The 21,423-nt window shown below is 38.7% G+C and overlaps 1 protein-coding gene across 6 annotated transcripts in view; it reads right to left on the bottom strand.

The window, feature by feature from the left end:
* The window catches only part of DST (dystonin), a 496,183-nt gene that overhangs the window by 360,897 nt on the left and 113,863 nt on the right, over positions 1–21,423 (bottom strand). The gene's annotated exons all lie outside the window — the stretch shown is intronic.

Genomic DNA, 21,423 nt, shown 5'->3' with positions numbered 1-21,423 from the left:
AGCAGTGAGAGGCCCGCATACAGCAAAAAAAAAAAAAAAAAACATTAGAAACCCAACAAACTACAGCCTCCAGTATACCATCCCTCACAGCTCCACTTGAAAGGAAAAAATGCAAATGATTTAAATACAAATTGATTGTTAGTGGATGTCAGCAAACATTTAGTTTAACCTCCCACCTTCCACATGGACAGCTGGTAAAATCACAGTGAATGTTCCAGAGATAACTCGTCCTCTGCCAACATAAAGCGTCAGTGATGTTTACCACCTTGAATTAAGGAACACCAGGAGAGAGATCATATTTTAAATAGTTTTTCAATCACAAGAGTCTAACTTTTAAAAATCTTTTCTCTGCTTCACGTTTACATAAGAAATTCCATGAACCACTTAAACTCTGCAAACTTTTAGGAATTTTAAACATGTTTATAGATAAATATTACTTCACTTTCTTACATGTTTGCCTCCCAGGAGCACTTAATATGTTAGGTTACAGAAAGTAAAAGAATGACAACCTGTACTTTCAGTAAACAGCTAAAAGAGCATATTTTAGATATTACTGATATATTAATATCAATATTTCTGTACAATATGAGATCAGCCCCACCAGACATCGTGGCATTTCATTAGTAATACACTGAGATTATAATGTCAGTTATTCATTATATACTCAATTCTAAACATCCTAATTCTAAGGAGTTTCTTGTTCAATGATGGGTAAACGTTTGTGTATTCTATGTTAAAAAAATCCTGTTTTCCTAACTTTTAAGAACCAAATCATTTGTAAACCCCCTTCTGAACTATGAGATCATTGCAATGTTAAAGCAGGAAGGAACATTAGACGTAACCTAATACAATCTACTCAGCAGACACACTAACTACAACCACCAAAAGAAAAGTTAAATGATGTGTCCAAGGTCTCACAGCAGGGAAATAGCAGCAACTGGATAATTCCAGGTATCCTGACTCCAAGTGGGTTGTTATTTTTTTTTAACTGAAGTATAGTTGATTTACAACGTTGTATTAATTTCTGCTGTACAGCAAAGTGATTCAGTTATACATATATATACATTCTTTTTTTATATTCTTTGCCATTATGGTTTATCATAGGATACTGAATATAGTTCCCTGTGCTATATGTTAGGACCTTGTTGCTTACCCATTCTCTATATAATAGTTTGCATCTACTAATCCCAAACTCCACTCTATCTCTCCCCCAGACACCCACCTTGGCAACCACAAGTCTGTTCTCCAACGTCCCTGTTTCTGTTTCATAGATAAGTTCATTTTTGCCCTATTTTAGATTCCATGTATAAGTGGTATCATATGGTATTTGTCTTTCTCTTTCTGACTTACTGCATTTAGTATGATAATCTCTAGTTGCATCCATGTTGCTGCAAATGGCATTATTTTGGGGTTTTTTTGTTTGTTGGTTTGTTTTTTGGCTGCACCACAAGCCATGCAGGAATTCCCTGACCAGGGATCGAACCCATGCCCCCTGCAGTGGAAGCGCAGAGTCTTAACCACTGCACCACCAGAGAAGTCCCCTTTATGTTTTTTTTATTCTTTTTTATAGCTGAGTAATATTCCATTGTATATATATACCACATCTTCTTTATTCATTCCTCTGTCGATGGACATTTAGGTTGTTTCCAAGTTTTGGCTATGGTGAATAGTGCTGCTGTGAACATAGGGTGCATGTATTTTTGAATTATAGTTTTGTCTGAATATATGCTCATGAGTGAGATTGCTGGATTTTACAGTAGCTCTATTTTTAGTGTTTTGAGAAACCTCCATATTGTTTTCCATAGAGGGTGTACCAATTTATATTCCCACTAACAGTGTAAGAGGGTTCCCTTTTCTCCACACCCTCTCCAGCATTTGTTGTTTGCCAACTTTTTAATGATGGCCATCCTGACTGGTGTTAAGGTGATACCTCATTGTAGTTATGATCTGCATTTCTCTAATAATTAGCAGTGGTGATGCCTACTGGCCATTTGTGTTTCTTCTTTGGAGAAATGTCTATTTAGGTCTTCTGCCCATTTTTCAATTGGGTTGTTTGTTTTTTTGTTGTTGAGTTGTATGAGCTGTTTGTATATTCTGGAAAATATACAAACAGCGACCAACAAGGGCTGACTCCACGTGGTTTATTTCTCCTGCTACATGGTATGTCTAATTAAACAGAATAAGAGGCAGCCCTCGTCTGGCTGGACAACCTCCAACTTACAGGGACCCTCCCCAGCAGGAAGCCCTGCCTCCCCTGCAGCTGCCAGGGAGAAGATGCGGTGGGGGACACATTCCCAGCCCCAAGGAGGCAAGAAGCACTGGGCCCTGGGGGGGCGTCTCAGGTGGCAGACATGGGGAGGGGTCAGAGAGGAGCCAGCCCTTCTCCACCTGCTCCAGAAGGACCCAGGCTGGCTGGCTGGGCTGCAAGGCAGGGCCATGCATCCAGGTGTCTGACTAAGAATGGAACTAAGGGTCTGCTTCTCCCATAGAAACACAGGAGGCTGTAGCACCATCAACAGGCTGCCCTGGTTTCCTAAACAGCAATAAGGAACCGTGCAAAGGTCCAGAAAGTGAATTTAACAAGAAACTTGGAAACAAACCCATCTGTTAATTAGATACTGAATGTTCTTTAAAGAAAAAGGCGGGGGGGGGGGCGGTCTACAAGCTGGTAATGAAGCTGTCAACTTCATTCTCCCCTTTACCAGGTAAACTCAGTGACCTGTCAGAGGACGCCTTCATTGTCAGAATCTGATACATCAAGTTCAAGGTTGTGTTGCAAACAGACAAAAGCACTTACTTCTCTAATAGATAATGTGATTAGGAAGACAAGCTCCTTGCTAAGAAAACAACAAATACAGCACTTCTTAATGATTATGGTGATGGATACAAGTCTAAGAAAAGTCCTCAGCAGATATACAATGTGGGAGGCATATCTTTTAAACAGTTACTTAATTTCATTTAATTTTTTAATTGAAATATAGTTGATTCACAATGTGTTAATTTCTGCTGTACAGCAACGTGACTCAGTTATACATATATATATATTCTTTTTTATATTCTTTTCCATTATAGTTTATCACAGGATATTAAATACAGTTCCCCGGGCTATACAGCAGGACCTTGTTATTTATACATTCTATATATAATAGCTTGCATCTACTAATCCCAAACTCCCAATCCATCCATCCCAAGCCCCCTTCCTCTCGGCAACCACAATTCTGTTCTCTACATCTGTGAGTCAGTTACTTAATTTTTTTTTTTTTTCCGGTATGCGGGCCTCTCACTGTTGTGGCCTCTCCCGTTGCGGGGCACAGGCTCCGGACGCGCAGGCTCAGCGACCATGGCTCACGGGCCCAGCCGCTCCGCGGCATGTGGGATCTTCCCAGACCAGGGCACGAACCCGTGTCCCCTGCATCGGCAGGCGGACCCTCAACCACTGCGCCACCAGGGAAACCCAGTTACTTAATTTTAAATTAAGCTTTTTTTTTAATTGCTTAGAAACTAAAATTACACTTTTACAAATAAACTCCTCATATAATACTGTAAATCAACTATACTTCAATTAAATATAAAATAATAAAATATAAGTAAAAGAAACTCAAATGTTTTTACCTACTTTAAAAAAGATCATAACTAATTCTAATTAAGATAAGAATTTACTAATAGGTCTAAAATTTTTTTCAGAAAAAAGTCTAAAAACAGAAGAAAATGTAACCCCAAAACATAAACTATATTCCACAAAAGGAGAAAAAATCCTGCTGTAAGGCTGATAAGGGGCAAAATTTTTCAAAGGGCAAATCTAAACCAAACTCTATTTGCCAAAAAAATAACTTTTAATCTTCTAAAACACTTATGCTAAATAAAGTTGACTAATGTTTTAAATATGGGACATCATCGAAGACCTCAAATTCTTCTGTGAAACACTGAATAGAAACAGTTACAACATGGTCTGAGTATCTTCAAACCTCAGAATAACATACATTTAAACATCTCTTGATGCAACTATACTTGCTTCATTTGAGCTGTTCACTTATGAAGCAAATATTTTTAAATCCTATTTTAATATATTTAATTCTTATGCTACTTAAATATGTATTTGCCTAAACAAACTACAAACACTAAAAATATTCCAGCTCTTTTATCCCTCAACAGCCAATCTTCTCAAATAACATAAATGAAATCACTATCTTTCATTACTCATTTTTTAAAGTTGTTGAGACTAAACATGCTTTCTGTATCACTAACTCAAGCTGGTTCCCAAAGAGAAAATAATTAAGGACATGAATATAATTGTAATGATATCAACACACAAACTAAATTACTCATTATGATTTATTATTACATTTATTATGTAAATATAAGTGAATATAGGGAAAGTGTGCTTCTACATGACTTCATTTTTGAAGTATAAAATTCATGTCTGTGAAAAATGAGCAAAGAAAATGAGCTATTTCACTTTAAATTTTATTTTTACTGTTACACAGCGTATTTCTATGTGAAATACGACGCTGTGTCTCACTAAATAAACAAGAAGCAAAAAGCACTCTTTGATCAAAATCCTTCCACAAATGGACGGATTGAGAGAATGACAGAATGCTTCTATTTGGGGCTGTCACTGCATTAAAAATGAGTAGAGAACATCCTGGTGACAGAAGCGGCACCTGCCACTGACAGTCCTTCCAAGCAGGATCTGACCTATTCAGTCCATGGGACCAGAGAAACACTTTACTGCCACCTCCCCTTCAGCCCGCTCACAACAGCACTTGTCAACAACACTCACAGCTGTGTTCTTTGCGAAAGAAACCCTAACTGACCACACAACACAACTACCCAAAGCAAACCCTGAACAACGGGAAACCAATCTGATATCAGCCAGAATCTAAGAGGACTCCAAGGCTGATTCTAGAGGTATATTTTGGTCAAGGTATCTCATGCTATCCTAAGAAGCTGAGTTGCTCAATCAAAATATTACTGAACAAAAATAGGGGCAACATATACGCTGCAAGATTTCATCTGTTTGTTTAGTGATACCCCCACCATGTTCCAAAAATGATTTGAAGTTACTTACAAAATTACAGCAAGACATTATAAAACAGAAGTGGGACTGGGGTAGAGACAGCAGTGTAGGCAGGAGATACGGGGGCAGGAATCACCACTCTGCCACTCGCTACATCCCCGTGTGACCTCGGGAGATGCTGGGCCGGTCCCTCACCCTCTCTGCATACCCATTTCCTCATCTGAAAAATGGGAAGGATGAAACGTACCTGGTGGGGCCGTTGTGCAAAATAACATGTGTAAAGCATCTAGAACAGTGCCTGGCAAGTCGTATCTTTTACAGAAATGTCAGCCTAGGGAGGAAAGGTGGGGAGGGAACAAGACTAGGAACAGAAAACAATCCATATATAGGACCAGCGCACACAGCCCTCTCTAATGTGCTATGTAATAAGTCATATTTTTATTTTATCCATACTTACCATTGAAACAAGGTATAAAAATTCAAATTTAAAACTGGGGGCATTTGTACCCATCCTATTGCTACAGGACAAGACAGCTTTAGTATATGATGTCTTGACTGGCCAAATCAATTAAGCACTGTCTACAGCTGACATGCATTTGCCACATCTTGCCAAAAAGGAGTGTGACTGATTCAGGCAATTCTGACAGCACAGTGGGAGTACTCTACTTTTAGAACTGGGTGAAAGGTCTGTGCACATGCCCTTTGAAGATGATCCCCACAAAGAGGAATGGAAGATCCCCTGAAGCCCCAAACCAGGCACCTCCACCTCTCCTAACTTGAGGGCTTGAGGCCACTGCTGAGGACAAGGGGAGTGCGAATGAGGTTGAACTGGAACAGCGAACCCTGAAAGTAAACTATAAAATATTGCAAACATCCGATTTCCCACTCTTTAGGGAACTCTACTCAATACTCTGTAATAACCTATATGGGAAAAGAATTTGAAAAAGAATGGATATATGTATACGTATGTATAACTGAACCACTCTGCTGTACACCTGAAACTAACACAACATTGTAAATCAACTCTACCCCAATGTAAAATAAAAATTAAATTAAAAAACTAATAAAAAATAAAAAAATATTTTAGTCAATGACTCAAATAATAGTATCAATTATATTAAAATAAAAAGCACTGCAAAGTCATTATATAAAATGTATTTTAACCTATTAACAAATATTTGCTAGCATCTAAACAGATACAGACATTCAGGACACAATAATTCCTTCATCTGATTTAGGTGCTGGGTAGTAAAATGACCGAAGGTTAAGGCCTCCTGCCCCAACCCTGAACAAAATGAGGACTGAGTAGTTTACTTCATCTTTCTTTCTTCCTCTGCTTTCCATGAGAATTTATGGTTCCAATAATAAATGTCTGTACAGGGCATCCCTGAGTTTTGATCACAGGGGTAACTTTAGGAGAGAGAAATTAACACCCTAAAAGGTCTCATCCATGTCACAGGCCCACTCCTTTCTCCCTAAAACTGCCTGCTGACTTCGCTCCAGTTTTTTATCACCTTTTAATGAATTCAGTTCTCTAACAAAGTCACAGGGAATGAGGGGTTAATGAACGGATGGAAATTTATGATCCCTGGGAAACAGCTTACCTGATATTTTTTAGCATCCCATAAAGCCAAATGAATGGGGAAAGAAGCTCACTACTCCTGCAGGAGGACAGTGAGACCCGCGTCTCTACAGCCCCTTAGACACACCCTGCTTCACAAGGAGAGGAGGCTGCCTCGCCTTCACGTTACACAGGTCAAGCACAGTGAGCTGGCAGAGCCCCCAAGAGCTGGGTCACATGTGACAGCCCTCACCTGTGTCCCACAAGCATCATTACAGGCCTGCACACTGACGTGTGGCAACAGCCTCCAGTAACAACCATGCTGGTTGCTCGTTGGCCTCCTGACAGTTTATCAACGAGTCTCACCTATAAAATAAAGGGCCAAAAGAGTCCCCCACCTGTGTGAGGGCTCGCACAGGTCAGTGAGCAGGAAACACTCAACAAGCCTCGAAGTTCCCCGTCTGTTAGTCTATGTCTCCCTTAATTTCAAATGTCGCATTTCCAGAAATATATTCTAAGTAGAAGAAGAAACGGTTTATTTTGCTTTTCAGATGAAGATGAAAGATGTTCTTAATATATACGTATTTGGATAACTGAAAAGCAATTTCTGAGAATAAGACTTCTGATGCGATACTGCAGGACTGATGTTTCTTTTTTTTTCAATAGCCTTAGTATTCTATCACTAAACTCCAAATACCAATATTTCCAAACTCCATATTTCCTTTGAATATTTTCCCCCATTTTAACTCAAAACAGCACAATGCACATTAGCCATATTTGTCAAACATTTTTAAATTTTTTAAAATTTTTTTAAATTAATTAATTTATTTATTTGTGGCTGCATTGGGTCTTTGTTGCTGCGTGTGGGCTTTCTCTAGTTGTGGTGAGCGGGGGCTTCTCTTGTTGCGGAGCACGGGCTCTACGCGAGCAGGCTTCAGTAGTTGTTGCGCGTGGGCTCAGCAGTTGTAGCTCGCAGGCTCTAGAGCGCAGGCTCAGTAGTTGTGGTGCACGGGCTTAGTTGCTCCGTGGCATGTGGGATCTTCCTGGACCAGGACTTGAACCCGTGTCCCCTGCATTGGCAGGCTGATTCTTAACCACTGCGCCACTAGGGGAAGCCCCTGTCATACTTTTTTTTTAATTAAATCATATTTATGTGTTAAAAGAAATCATGATGATTTTTCTAAAGGTTAGAGGACACCATCTCTGGTCTCCATTATGATCAACTAATATAGAAGAAGTTGTGCTATCTGGTATCTTATCAGAAAGTTCTAAAAATTTCTATGGCAGGCAGAAAACTAAGATATCCACACCCTAATCTGCAGAACCTGTAAATACATTACCATCCATGGAAAAGAGAATTTGCAAAAGGTCAAAAGGCCTTGAGACAGGGAGATCAGCCTCCAATTACCTGGGAGGACCCAGCGTCATCCCAGGGGTCCTCACAGAGGGAGGGTAGATGTGACAAAGACACAGAGGTGGAAGTGGCTTGGCCATGAGCCAAGGAAAGAGGGCAGCTTCTAGAATCCAGAAAAGGCAAGGAAACAGATTCTTCTCCCCTCCAACACTCAGAAGGGACAGCTCTGCTGACACCTAGATTTTAACAAGACCCACTTTGGACTGCTGACCACCAAGGCTGCTTGATAATACATGTGTGTTATATAAGCCGTTAAGTTGGTGGTAATTTGTTACAGCAGCAGTAGGAAACTAACACCAGTTCCTTCTGGAGAAAATTGCCCTTTTTGTTTTTTAACAAGAACCAGTGCTATCTATCATGAAAGGAAGGGCGGGAGGGAGGAAAAGTAAGGGTAGGAAGGAAAGGTTCCTGCCTCCTGAGGACTCAGCAAAGGAAACAGGTACCGGAGTAAAACATAGTGTTTTTACCTGTGACGGGCTAGTCTATGGCAGGAGGAGTGACTAGGACAGACCGAAGAAGAAGAGCCATTAACCTCTGCAGGATTTAACACCCCTTTTACTCTATCTGTGCTCCACCCTTCACCACCTCCCAAATGAATTACACTTAATAAGTAATAATTTTTCTTTTCAATTAGACATATTGCATAGTCAATCAGATATGTTCATCAACACAGAACTCAGAATAAATTAATATAGCTTCAGCTTAAAAAAAAAAAGAACTTGATAATCTGACCAACCTTATTTGGGAGGTTTCTGGAATACAGAGAAGGGTCCAGACCCCAAGAGTTTCAAGTGCTCTGATACGTAAGCCCCGACAGAGAGAATATGATTACCTTTCAGTAAATTGTATACTTTCTAAAGGAACCCGCTCCATGCCATCTCCCCCAGGTGCTGAAAAAGACAGCTTTCAATTTAATCGTAATGCATGTACACACTTGGGCTGGATCTGACCCCGGGTCACCATCATTCAATCAACGTTTGTCCCTTTTCCTTCTTCTTCCCCTTACTGCCTTTTCCATCTTCAGAAGGAAATACTACTGTAAGTCCCTGATTGCCCACACCAAGAGATGACAAGTCTATTAACGTCACCAAAACGCTTTTTTCAAACCAACTCAAAAAGCTCTAATTCCTAATCTCCAAAATTCAGCTGTCAGCACCAAAAATATTATTCTGATATCTTTCACCATATCTCGAGGTAATTCACAACATCCTTCAGAAGTCCCCGTGAGCTCAGAGGTGGCCAAAATTACATCTTCCAGAGAGAAGGAAGAGATGGAAAGCTGAGAAAAGACACACTGTGAAACATCAGTCTCTGAACGGTCCAGGGTACTGTGCATTCCTCAAAAAGGTTTGTAGATAAGCAGCTCGATGCATTAAAACTTCACTACCTGTAACCTAAAGGCTCTAGAAATTTTATAGCAATTTCTCATAATTCCACTCGGTCTCAAATTTAGGAATATCAATTTTACATACTGAAATTACATAAAACAGCATATACTGATTCTTAATTATAATTAAGAAAAAAACTGATTAGGCCTCCTCATCCTTGTTTGAACTTAGGGTTTTTTAATAATAAAATGTCTCTAACAATACAGTAAGAAACACTTTCCTGAAAATTTTCCTTTCTTTAATTAAGGCAACATTAGAAAATAGCCTTATATAAGGAAAAGGTCAAGAAATCTTTATATATGCTTCATTAAGACACGTAAAAAATTAACAGGAATAAAATGGTCTTTATGGAGCCCTGATCTGGGTCAGGTATTCTGCAAGGCTGGGACTGATATCACAGTGAGGAGAATGGACACTGTCCCTGCTTTCACTGCCCACAGGCCATGGCCAGTTCTCATGAATTGCCTATTGAAATCACTGGGCTGTTTTTCTACTGGAGAGAGTGCTGCTTTTCTTGCTGATTTACATAAACACTTCATATATTAAAGACAGTAACACTTTATCATAAATGAAAATTCAAATCAAATCTAAACAATTACTGAAACAAGTCATAAAATAACTCTGAAGAATGAGTAGTTTTACTTAAAATTTATCATAGCTACGATGGCCTCATGTTCAAGAATATCTTTAACCTCAAGAGGCAGTACTGCAAGAGGGTTAAGAGGACAGGCTCTAGGAACAGGTGGCCTGGTTCTGAACCCCAGCTCAGCTACCCTCAAACCGTGACCTGGGCAATTACTACACTTCTATGTGCCTCCACTTTATCAACTGCATAATGGAGATTATCTAAGCACCGACTTCATAGGGTTAATCTGAAGATGACATAATTCATGCAGAACACTTAGACTATGCCTGGCAGATAGTATGTGCTCAATAAATGTTACCTATTTTCAGCAGTAGGCTAGCTTGAGTGAACTGCTGAATTTCCAGAATTTTGTTAGCCAATTGTTAACTACAGCCATCATTAAAAAATTAAATTACCTAAAGCTACAATTAAACACGTTACATTAAAACCAAGATAATAAATATTCACAACTTGTCACTTACTAATGATGTCACTACATTTTACTATTTACATCTATGGCACCTGCATGGTGGAAGCACCAGGTCATGGTGAGATACTATACCTCTCTTTCCAACTCTGCATTCAGTGATGTCAAGCTGGTACCCTGAAATCAATCATGGTGAAAATACTTACACCATGGAAAAGCACAAATGCTATAAATCAAGACTTTATCCTGGAAGAATCGGTTGTCAAAAATTTACCAGCACACTACTGCCTGTTATTACAGATTTATTATAATAAATCATCTTTCATTTCTTTCCTTTTCACAGGAAAAAAAGAAAGGGTGGCAAATCAAAATGTTAGTTATCTCTAGTCTCCTTGTCCCTACGTGGTAGTGTGTATACAAACCTGACTGCCAAGTTCAGGTTCCTTTTCAAAACTGTGTCCCCAAAGAACCACATACTCTTGTGTATAACTATGCCAGCCTTGCCTTTTCTGCACTGCCAAAGCCAGATGGAGCCAGTATTCTTTAAAAATAACAGGACTAATTTGCCATGGTTCAATACGAAGGCCACCTTAAGGAGGTAAAAGTCAAGTGCCAAACCGTCATCAGATACAATCAATACATATCTGAAAATTGTTTTGACCTTCTGACATTACTTCGCAAGTCAAGTCAATAACAAACAGTCACTCCAGCTGAAACACAAATATAAACTTCCAGAATAATGGTCAAGCACTCAACTGTCTCCCAACTGCTCAGTGTCTATCTCTGTTAGGACCTAATGCAATACAGGATAATGTGTTCAGAGGGACGAACTAAATGTTCCAATTCAAGCCAAAAGTATGGCAGAATCTACACAGCACAGAACAAAGCCTGCAAGAAAACAGGCTGCTGGGCCCTAAGACTCACACTACGTGGTCGGGCCCAGGAAGAAGAGAAGTACAGCACATGCATCTGGGTGCTTCGAAGTACAAAGACAGCATGATTAAGTGGGAAATGCTACAAAGTAGAATTCCTGGGCTCCAGTTCTAACTAGTTCAAAGAGCTTAATATCTCTGAGCCCAATTCTTCTCAGTCATAAAATGCAAACACTAAATGATGCAATCTCAGCTCTATGATTCTGCTCTATTTTTCTGAGTAAATGTGCTGTTGCTAAAAAAAGAATCCTTCCCTCCTCCCCACCTGACTATGGTAACATCCTTTTATTACACTGACTCAAGTTTAAATATCACATAAATAGAAACATTTATGTTAATGTGAAAATACTGAAATCTATGTGTCATGTCTTCATTCTCTGGCTGTATAATGACACTCTCGTCTCAGGGTCATACTAACACGAAGGCAACACATGAACTGGGACCATGCTTTTTCCTTCCCAAACTTTCACCAGCCAAGTCCAGAGCACCCACCAAACAGAAAGAACATAATAAACGTTTAGATGAACTGTATATGCAGGACTTTGAGGGTTTTAAGTCTACATTTCTATAATCCATCTAGTTGTAACAAAAGAAAATTTATGCACAAGCTATATGCACATGAGCCTTCTTTAAAGAGAAAAGGAGGGCTTCCTGGTGGTACAGTGGTTAAGAATCCACCTGCCAATGCACAGGACATGGGTTTGAGCCCTGGTCCAGGAAGATTCCACATGCCACAGAGCAACTAAGCCCATGCGCCACAACTGCTGAGCCCGTGTGCCACAACTGCTGAGCCCGTGTGCCACAACTACTGAAGCCCTTGCACCTAGAGCCAATACTCTGCAACAAGAGAAGCCACTGCAATGAGAAGCCGTGCACTGCAGTGAAGAGTAGCCCTCACTTGCCACAACTAGAGAAAGCCTGCATGCAGCAATGAAGACCCAATGCAGTCAAAAACAAATAGATAAAATAAATAAATTAAAAAAAAATAAAAACAGAGAAAAGGAGGACCTTCCACCTCTGGGCACAATGGAGGAATAGGAACTGGATTCATTCTCCCACTTGACACAACTATATTTGTCTCTAAAAAGAGAGACAAAATTTATGGAACCACAGATTTGGACATTACACAATAGACAGAACAGCCAACAGTGATTTCTGAGACAAGGGAAACAAACAAGGTGAGCCTTTATCACACCCCACCCCAGCGAACTGCGTGGAGTGAGTTTCCAGGCTACAGTGCAGGCGCTGGGGGAACTGGGGTCGGGGAGGGAGAAGGTGGTCTCCCTCAGAGGAGGAGACGGCTCACCTGAGGAGGTCAAGACCATCAGAAATTTCAGTGCAGAGAACAGGAAAGAGCTGCACAAAGGCCACGTCTGGAGATACACAAGGGGTTGCATTTACCTGAGGTGTGTACATATGTATAAGGAAACTACCAGAGCCAGGTGAAGAACCACCAGAAAAGAGCAGGCAGAATGCAAAAGGGTGCTGCCTCAGTCGTGGGGAAAATAAGCCCTAGGCTAAAGCAGATCTGGTCCTGCCTAACAAAGCTTAAAAAGCAAACCTTAAAAGGGTCAGTCTATTGTGAATACTTAACTGTATCACAAACAAAACTCAAAAACACTTAAAAGAAGATTAAAAAAATTCAGCACCCAACTAAGTAAAATTAACAATGTCTGGCATCTACACAAAAAATTACCAGACATGCAATGAAGCTGGAAAATGAGACCATAATGTGGAGAAACAGTAATCAAAGGAACAGACCCAGAAAATGACACAAAAAGTAGAAGCAGTAGACTGGGATATTAAAACAGCTATTATTAATATACTCCACGTGTCCAAAAAGATAGAGAAAAGCATAAGCATATTAAGGAGAGACAAAGAAGATACAAAAGAAGTGAAAAAAAACCCAAACTGACCTTCTAGAGATGAAAAATATACTGCAGAGCATTAACAACAGATTAGAAACTGAAAAGAAAGTATTAATGAACCTCTATTTAGCTTTATTAAGAAACTGAATTCAGAAAATCTTAAAGCCCAAACACTCAATAGAAATTCATTCATTCAATCAGTTAAAAAATGAAATAATTATTAAGCATTTACAATATTCCAAGTACCATGATAAGCACTAGAAATATTTAAAAGACTTAAAAAATATTTGCTATAGTTTCCCAACTTGTCAAAACTATTCAATATTCCCTTATGTGATGATCCTATAAACAAATATGCAATTCATTTTCCTCAGTCTCCCTGCTGTATATCTATATCATCTATTAGTATTAGGTATTCCCTTCTAACCCTGGGGTTATGTTATATTCCAATCCACAGAAAAAGAAAATGTGGTACTATAACAGGGCTCTCCTATAATTTCTGTATTCCTGCTTGTCAGAGAAATAAAACCTTATGAAAGAAGCTAAGAAATACAGGGCATGCTGGCCTCACCAGGTAAAGGGTGTAAGAAAGTCACTCAATGGATACTTTATTCATACTGCATATACAGCATTGTAATTGTTCCAGAATTCATCTTCCTGGTTTTCCCCAACAGACTGCGATCTCCTAAAACAAAAAGCAACACCATTTTTTTCCATCTTTGTGTATGTCATGGGCACTCAATACATTTTCAGATAATTTGTTAAATAAATGAGTAAAAAATGAAGCCAAATAAGAAAACAAACAGAACTGTGGCTAGGGACAGCACTCCTTAGAGACCATGGTTCCATCTGCCTGACTATTTGAGTCAGCATCTTCTCACCCCACTGGACTTTGCCTGCAAGTGTCTGATCAAATCAGATGCTAAGAATGATAGCTGAGGTCATAATGAACCACCTCAGCCATAAGGACCACACAAACCATAAGTCTGTAAATTGTTCATGAAAGTGCCAGATGGTCTATTAAGCAAATGTCACTTAATACCCACAATGTTGCTTATAAATTATACCTGTCTGATTCACATGGAGGAAGCTATTCTCAAAAACCAGCACTGTTTCATCACATACATGCTAATATTTAATAATTTTCTTCTTTTAAATGTTCTACTTTATTTGTGGTGGTATTTATATTTATTACAGAAGTAATAGCTACTTTTTTTAAATGTCAAATACCGAGATTGAAAAAAAAAATAATCTTACCCCCTGGAGTTAACCCTGTTAACAGTTCGGTTTCTAACCTTCATCTCTCTCCCTATGTTTCAGTATACATTTTTTTCTTTTTCCTTTTTTTTAATAAAAATGCCATACACATTATTCCTCTGCCTTTTAATTTTTCTTAATAATACATTGGGGGACTTCCCTGGTGGTCTAGTGGTTAAGACTCCATGCTCCCAGTGAAGGGGGCCCAGGTTCAATCCCTGGTTAGGGAACTAGATCCCACATGCCGCGACTAAGATCTTGCATGCTGCAACTAAAGGGCTCGCATGCCGCAACGAAGATCGCGTGTGCTGCAACTAAGACTCGGCACGGCCAAATAAATAAATATTTTTTTAAATAATAATAATACATCGGTAAAATGTTATGGGTCAATAATTAGACATCTAACTCATATTTTTTACTAGTTCCTTAACACTTCAAGGTACAGAAGTATCTAAGTTTATTCAACTATCCCCTAGTCATTCAGGTTGTTTCTAGTATTTTGCTATCATAAACAATGCCACAATAAATATCTTGAATTCTACCTGTAGGGAAGATGCTGAAATTTGGGGTCACAGTAGGTGTGACTTCAGCAGCAACCTCCTTTCCACAAAGATGGTAATGAAGCACATGTCAGAAGCAATGCATGGAGTACTGTTGCCCCTCCCCCTCCTTGCCAGTCCTGGATGTTATACTAAATGCTTTTGGAAGATGGTAATAAGAATAAAAGTGGTTACTAACTTTAAAAAAATACTGTTTCTAACTTTTTTCTAAAATCCTTTTAATTTCTCCCTAGACCTACCCCCGGTCAAAAATTTGCCAGTGAAAATTTTACTATAGAAATTTACTTGTAAATTCCAAACAACCAACTTAGAACACATTTTCTCTTAAAAATGCTGTTTAAATAAAGATTAGATAACCCCAGTAGTACAAAGCTCTATGTTTAATTTTGAAAATGGTAAAACAACATTATTGCTGTACAACATACACTGACATTTTGGAGTTATTATCTAGAATAATTAAAATATATAACACTGGATCTATAAAAAATAAATTTTAATAAATACATACAATAGGCATGTTCCTATTGGAAACACACTTTCCAAATCACATCCTCCCAACCACATACTTGCCTGCTGCTGTCACAGGGGGGCTGAGGAGCCTGGACCAGGCAGTAGAAGCACACCTGAGCATACAGGGTATGGGGGATGTAAATGTTAAGTACACAGAACCAAAGATGGGCAATGGAGTCAGGCCACCATTCACCTAAAACCTACACCTCCAACTTCCCAGAAACACAAAGAGATAAGCTCCCTCTCCTCTTTCCATTCCCTTCCCTTCTACACACACACCCCCAACCCCCCACACACACCACATGCCCCTCTGGGGTGTGAGCAAACCCAAACTTCCCATCCCTTCCACTGCCGCTCCCACTCTGGACACAGACTAGAAATGAGGTCATAAAGCATCACCTCCTCCTCTGTCAGTCCTGATCCACAGCAGAAGTGATTGCCCCAGACGCCCACACATCCTCAGAAGGCAGGCCATGGGGAAGGGGCAAGAGTGGGAGTGGTCGATGGCCCAGATCTGCCTGCCTGGAGCCTGAACCCTGTAGCCAACTAGGAAACAGCCAGGTATCCACACGCTGACCCAAAGCTGCAGCCAAACTGTCACTGAACCTTTCAAAATGGAGGAATATTTTAACTGCATGTTATGAATCCAATTTATATTATGCCTAATCTCTTTCTTAAAGCTCCAGAACAGTGATGAGCCTGCTGCATGCAATTTATCTTCACTGACATCCCACTGGTCCCCGAAGTCCATAAACATCAAATGCAACACTGAAAACTCAGCATCCCTTTCACTGCATGTCTAGAATGACACTACCACACTACTTCTGGCTCCCTGGTGCTTCACTTTTTCCACTCGTTTCTTCTACATTAATTTCCTTACTAATTCTCTCATAAGGCATGGCTTTTTCAATAAGTGGCTTAGACATAGCCAGTGAAAGCACCTCTTCTATCTACCAGCGAGCAGAAAAGGAGACAGAGTGGTGTGGAGACGCAGAGATCAGGAGACCTCAATGCAGATCTTGCTTTTCCCTCTGCTGATCCCCACTTCCCTGGACTTCAGCTTTCTCCAGTATAAAATGAAAGGAAGGAAAATCAGCACACTCACCATTTCTATCTTTTCTCTGTATCAACCACAAGCAATAGTAATTCTCAAAGATGGGCCGTTAAGAGAGCAGCATCAGGGTTAGATGCAGAACTGAAGTAAGTCCCCTACATAGGAACAAGTGCCACTCCAAGAGCTCATTCTTAAGTCCAATTTGTTCGTAAGTCCAACAAAGTTAGCCTAGGTACCCAACTAACACAATTGGCTATACAGTACTGTACTGTAATAGGTTTATAATACTATTCACATAAATAATACATAAAAAACAAACAAAAAATAAAGAAAACATTTATAATCTTACAGTACAGTACCTTGAAAAGTACAGTAGTACCAGCTACATCACTGCTACTTTTACGCTTGCTTCTGGACATCCTGGGCTTGAAATAAAGATACTGTACTTATACACTACTGTACAGTAAAGTACACAAAAGCACAACCACCTGTAGAGGATGCATGCACGTGACAATGTACGCCAGACACGTGAACTAGCTTACGTGACTGGATATATGAACACACGTTTGCATCTTTGAAACGTGTGTTCGTATGAAAGTTCGCAACTTGAAGGTTCGTATGCGGGGGACTTACTGTACAGTTCTGTTCACTGGTGGGGGGAGCGGTTAATGAGGGAAGAGAAAAACAAATCAAAACAGCTTAAGCAACTCCCCAGATTGAAGGCATTCAAAACTGAAAGCCACAGTCCCCAGTCCTGAGGGGGGAGCTTCACCTCAGACTCAAAGAATGGGCAACCAGGAATTTTCTGTTCACGTTCATTCCCAAAGTGAAGAATTAAAAGTACAAGAGAAATCTTCCATTTAACTAGAGATGGAAGAAGAAGCCTCGGAGGGGATGACATTTAGGCCTTTCTCAAGTTGTATAAGGCCATCATTTAACCAAACACTGAAGAAATGCAGAGCTAGACATACAAGTACAGCACACAGCAATTAAGACAGAGAACAGTTTTAAAACCTCCCAAAAAAGGTCATTTGCACACACTCGAAGGCACCAAGTTTACATATCATTAATGCATGTGAAGAAAGTAGAAAAAGGTTTTAAATTATCAATTTCTTCCAAAGTTCTACTTCAATCAATGTTACCAATAAACCTAGTCCCCCCAAATACTGCTAAATTCAGTACCATTAACAAAGAGTATAATCTTGAAGACCAGCACAAGTAATGAAAGGTAAATGCAATCAACGATTACAGCCTATATCAAAAGTCCTGAAGGCATTTTCAAAAGGTTTTCAAAAGGAATCAATGAGAGTTCCATAAATAAATTAAAACTACGAATATGGTGATCATCTCAAATAAAAAATGACGTGGATGCCAAAAACAGTAAATGGAAAGTATGTCAGAGAGTGATGTCAAGGAGAACCAGACAGATCATCACATCAGAATAAAGTGATACGTCCACAACTCTACAAGAAAAATAAAAGACCACTGACTTCCTTATGTCGATCACCCTAAGGATCTAGCATACTTACTATCACACAAGAAACACTCAATGAATGTTTTCTAAATGAATAAATGATTAATTAATTCATTAAGGAAAGTATTATAGGATGAGGAGGCAATCATTCCTTTAATTTATAAGCCCATCCAATACTAGCTAGTTAATATCAAGATCCAGGAATAGAAACTAGATCTCTACATTATTAGTCACTGCTTCCTTTATTGTGGAATTTCTAGAATTCAGACTGATTAGAATTTTTTAATTGGATCTATAACTCAAGAATCTACTCAGTCATGAATTAGGCAGTATCTTAAAAACAGTTAATTGTTAACTGGCTTATATAATCCATATGATTTCTTTCTGATCTTGAAAACTTCTATTTCTGAAGCTTGTAATTAGATCCAATGATACCAATGTAGTAATATTAACCAAATCCATCAGAATACAAAATTACTTAAATGGTGTCATGACATTATTTATCACTATCCATAACAGAATACATGCATCAGTCATTAAAAATATTTTGAAACAATATTTAATAGCATTAGAAAATACCATGATATATTAAGTAGATAAGCAGGATACAGTTTTACATACATGGTCCAAATTTTTAAATGTTACATATTAAGGAGAAAAGAGAAATGGAAAAGGAGAGGAAATATATCAGAACATTAATTAGTATACTGGATAATGGAACTACAGATTATTTTTTGTTCCCATTTTGTCCATTTCTTTATTTTCCAAACATGCTGTCATAGATTTTTCTTCTCACATTCCACACAAAACTTACATAGTTCCTCCTTTTCCACTAATACAGAAATTATACCTTTAGTCAATGGGATAGTTTTTCTGTCTAAAGATAAAACCCTATAATTTTAAGAGCTGCTTCAATAACAATGGAAGTAAAAGATAACAGAGTTTTTCCCTCAGGTACCTAAATCCCCAATAGCCAGCAAGAGAATTTTTCACTGAAGTTTATAGATTAAGGATAGCCCAAAACAAAGTTGCACAAAAAAGGAAACTGTATTTATCTCCTTCCTAAATATAGACCTCTACCAATAATTCCAGGACATATTCAATAGCTGTTTACTTAAACTGAGACTATTCACCTCTCATCACATACATTACTTATAATCTATACGTTAATAATAAACTGTGAATGCATATAAAGATGGGCCACAACTACCAAAAGTAGAGGGCTCTGTGGACTGGCTGCCAGAATGCCAATCGGCCACCCGTCAATGCAATCATGGGAACCTAGTTTCCTTGGCTACAAAATAAGGGAACTGACGCTTATGTTACCTATCTCAGAGAGGAGGCGTAAGGATGAAATTGTAACATGTATATAAAAATACAAACAATATGCAAGGTGTTATAATTATGATCATCGATCTAACTCAGAATTTCCTACACCATGTTAAGATTGTCTCAATCAACAATGAAAACAGAACCATACAAAATCTATGGGATGCAGCAAAAGCAGTTCTTAGAGGGAAGTTCATAGCAATACAGGCCTTCCTCAAAAAACAAGCTGTCTCAATCAGTCTTTACATTTGTTGAGCCATGCCTAAAAGTTATTTCTCACGACTGAAGCCTCAGATTTGATAACATATTCATGGTATTGATAATATATTTGATAATATATTCAGAGTTCTTAAAAGCAGAGGATAAAATTTACAGCTTAACACTGATTACCTACAAACAAAATCTGTCTGGTTTAAAGTATTGATTAAATCATTATGATAATACTCTTCCCACAATGCAAAGCAGGAAGTGCAAGGTCAGACTGTGCAGATGAAAAGGCAGGTGCAGAAAACCCTCCAGCAACACTGCCCATCCTCACCCACAACACAGAGCCTCCTCCCACTGGTATCTGCCTCCCTTCAGATGCCAGCCCCACTCCTTAGACTTTTGGATGCTCGGCTGGGTCCTCTCTGAGGCTCTGACTTACACTGCGTGGAGCTGGCCGTGCATCCTCACCCATCTCTGCTCTTCCAGAGGCTACAGCCCTGTAGCCTGGGTTCCTCTTCTTTCCACAGGCCCAAGTTCCTCTGAACATTTTTTAAGTATATGATCAATAACTATTTAGAATTAAACCACATATTTCAATTTGATGAAGATCAATTTCTTGGCCCCAGTGCTTCCTCTCTGTCCAGCTTTCCTAAGGAAAGCTGATTAGAACATGTGACGGAGGCTTGGGGAGGGTGCAAGTGACACAGTAATTTGTGCAACTGAGCATGTAATCAATTAATTACTGATGAGAAATATGAGAAAGATGAGGTTGGGAACAATATTGCTTGAATGTTTTCAATGAAAGACTAATTACAAAAGTATTTTATTCTGTTTATTTTAATTCTACTGAAGCACAAATTTTAATTTCTATATAGTTTTCTAAATGGGAAAGCATGGAGATTAAGTACATCTGTTTTTCCACAAGAAATATAAAGCACCCTTGCATTTTGCTTTCTGTAATTTAGAATTCTTCAATCCTTCTTCTGTTCTTCAAAGAAAAGTATAAAGACTAAGATATCTGTAGTAACTAAGTTGTTCTAGCTTCTGAGATTGCTTGCAAGACACATTCAAGTAATACTACAAATGCCTTCATAACCATAAGCCCTCCCTTAAAAAGATTATAAAATCTACTCTATATGCAAAATCAAACTCTGAATTTCACCACTTGGCTTTTTATCTACCAAGTATTTTCAATATTCTCTAGTTTCTGTTATGCAGATAAAGTTATCACAAAGATCACAAAATGAACAACCAAAACAGAAAATAAAGTAATCTTGCTGTACCTCATAACTCACGGTTTTAAAACTCAAATATGATCATTTACCTGCTGCTTAATTCTAAGTGGTAACATAAAACTTTGTGTTATTAGACATTTTATATATATATATATATATATATATATATATATGGCATGACACCCAGGCTATAATCAAATCACCATCACAAAAATTCTCTAAAAAATTATACAAACTACTATCTATGTAACCCTACTTCTGATTACATTTTAAAAGAAGTAATTCACTATCCTAAGAGTTCAACTTTCCATATTTTGCAGGACCTGGACTACTAATGTCAGCCTATCCTTAAAATAGAACAGTTCAACTAATTTTAGACTCAAGTGTTATAAAGCGTCATAGCTGCCAGCGAGCCAGATACCTGAACTGTAGCAGCAGCACATGTAGATACACCAAAGCAAACTGTCAGATTGCTGAACTCTGAGCCACCCCATGCAAGTCCACATTACAAGGTCCACAGGGTGTACATACCCAAAACAAAACAGTACTTATAAATAACATGCCC

This window comes from Globicephala melas, chromosome 11 (assembly GCF_963455315.2).
Source record: "Globicephala melas chromosome 11, mGloMel1.2, whole genome shotgun sequence".
Taxonomy (NCBI): domain Eukaryota; kingdom Metazoa; phylum Chordata; class Mammalia; order Artiodactyla; family Delphinidae; genus Globicephala; species Globicephala melas.
This window is presented reverse-complemented; position numbering and strand designations above follow the sequence as displayed.